Raw genomic sequence first — 2,987 nt, 5'->3', positions numbered from 1 at the left:
TGTATGCGCGTTGTGCACACGCTACGTTGATTATGGCCAAGCATGCGCCCTTAAAATAGCATATGAATAACATGCGCAAGTTCATTCCCTAGTTTAGCGACGTGCTTCTGTGGAGGGAAAAGTGCGCTTTGCGCGGGTGCAAAATAGGAATGATACATGCGTCGGTGTACAAAGTCAATTGCACTGGGTGCAAGATAGGGCCCATCGACTCAACTGATTCTCCTGAAGTTCTGTTGCTGATGGTGATGATTTACAGTCCGCATAAACAGGACTGAATCATTGACAGAAGAAACATCGACTCAACCGATCCTCCTGAAGTTCTGTTGCTGATGGTGATGATTTACAGTCCGCATAAACAGGACTGAATCATTGACTAGATTACTCATAAGCTGTTTAATCACAGGAAGCACTTGTGAATAAATTAATGTTTTACTGCACTTCCATGTAAATAAGTTTAATGTAATTATATACTAATAATGTAATTGTAATAATCCTTTAAGTTAATAGTTTGACAGTGTTTTTCTAAAAACAGTTTGTACTCAAGAGTTTCAAGTTTAGAGTACATTATGAGTTTTGTAACTATCAGTTCCTACAGTTTATACTTGGCTATGTTCATAAATAAAAGTTATATCAAAAAACTTTAAGCATTCCTTTCATTTGAGTTTGATAAAATGAAAATGTTCACGTTATTTATGTTACATCTATGTAAATGTTATATTTTTGTTGTATTGTTTATATTTTTGTATATAGTTAGGACTTTCAATTTCTTTATCTGTGTTTCGTCCCGTCTGCATTTGTCTTGTTTGTCAAGTATGTCTTGTCTTGTGTCCCCACTCATGGCCTGCACCTTGTCGTGGTGAGTGGGCTTTCAACTGAGATAGGCCACCTACAGTACGTTGAAATGTTTGTTGGATCTGGTGTGTAAAAAAAAAAAAAAAAATGTATCTGCTCCTGTCTTAGGTTCATTGGAGATGCTGAAGAGAAAGGATACTTGATGGATACTCAATGAAGGATAATATCTTTGGGTGGACTAATCCTTATTGCATTTTTCCTGTGACTGATCTGCAAATCTCTCTCAGTAAAACCACTCTGTTTTATGCTTCTCAGATTCATGCAACCTGTCCAGTAGGTAGCATCAGTTACCTCACACCTAGCACTGCCAGCCCGCGACAACATTGAGGACTCACCAAATGTGTAGTTCTCATCCATATCGTTTATGTCAGAGGTCTTCAATCCTGCTCCTGGAGGGCCACTGTCTGAGTTTAGTTCCAACCTGCTTCAGCACCCCTGCCTTTGAATACTCAAGCGATTCTGAAGAGCTTGATGAGCTGACTCAGGTGTGTTTCATTAGGGTTGGAACTAAACTTTGCAGGACAGTGGCCCTCCAGGAGCAGGATTGAAGACCTCTGGTTTATGTGATTCTTTGCCTTAATATTGGAGTATCTGTTTGTAAATGAAAAACTTAATAAAAATTCTAAAAGGCCACACAATGTATTGTCATTTAAACCTGCAATAGGTGTTGTAAGAAAGTAATAAGTTACACATAGACAAGATGGATAGGTCGATACTGATGAAATAATTCATTAAAAATGTCATCAACTTCTCCAATGGTTTCCTTATCCGAGTTCCGAGTCTTCTGTCTTCATCCCAGGAGTATGAGAAATTTATTTTTTAAAGTAATGTATGCTTTCTTTGACAGACAGAAGACAATAAAACCTCACGTGGAGGTCTTTATGTTGAGCCAATACATTTACTCTGGAATAAAAAATAAAGAGACTTAAAAGTTAAAATATATACAGTATTTATTCAAACAAAAATAATAAACAACTACAGGTATATACAAACTCCTGACTACATTCACCGTGCGTGGGGAAACAATTGAGGGAGTCATATCAGGTGGAATGGCTGGGGTAAAGCAAGGGGTTTGGAGAAAGAGGAAAAGGAAAAGGAAGGGAGAGGAAGAGCTGTGACAGAACAGTGTGATGCCTACCTTTGTACATTAACAAAAGACTGCACATTGATCATCACATAAAGTATAAAAATCCTGGACAACTTTTAATGCCAAAACTTTTGGTGTGAAATCCAAATCCAGCATCACTCTACTGGATTTGGTCTTTTAGACACCGGGCAATATTTTTTAAAAATATATCATTTCCCAGAGGGGTGAAATGAACAAAAATTGTCCAGGATCTCTATGCTTTATCTGAGGATGATGTACAATCTTTCCACCAAGAGTATGAACAAAGGAAGACATCACACTGTTAGGTCTTGCAAGTCCTGCTTGATCCCTGCAACAAGCTTTAGGCTTTTGACGGCCCCAAGGTCATTGACGCCACAGTGGATCATCAGGACTTCTGGCACAGCTCTTCCTCGAAGGCACTGATGGAGGAAGGAGAGGAGATTTCTCCAAACCATGCCACCCCAGCCAAACCACCGGACCTGGGCATTCAGACCCAGGTTGGTCCCGATGGTCTCCCTCGCATGTTTTTCCCCACGGCGAATGTAGCTGTCCCCAATAATGCATATTTTGGGTCCTGTTTATTGTAAAACAAAAAGAAAACAAAATTACCTTTAAAAAAAGGATCTGGTGTAATATTAAATGGAACTTAAATTATATATAATTTTTCCATATTTTACCAAAGATAATTTTTATTTTAATTATTTTAACTGGATTTAAATTTCTGTGTATTTAAATTATTATCAAATTAAAAATCTCATGCTGAAATCACAATACAAGATTTTTATTTCTAGATATTTTCACGTAATTTTTACGTACTCTTGGCCTCTGTGGAGATGAATGCTACTGCTTGCGGGGTTGAAACGACATGAGGGTGATTATTAATGACAGAATTTAGATTTTTGGGTGAACTATCCCTTTAAACCGTGCTTGTGAAACCGAAGGAAAATATGTTTTGACTGACTTGCACAGTTGCAGCCCTCATTGTGTTTCCCAGCGTTAAGTGGGTGTGCTTTCTAGTCAACCAATC

This window comes from Scardinius erythrophthalmus (assembly GCF_964197995.2).
Source record: "Scardinius erythrophthalmus genome assembly, chromosome: 5".
NCBI lineage: Eukaryota > Metazoa > Chordata > Actinopteri > Cypriniformes > Leuciscidae > Scardinius > Scardinius erythrophthalmus.
This window is presented reverse-complemented; position numbering follows the sequence as displayed.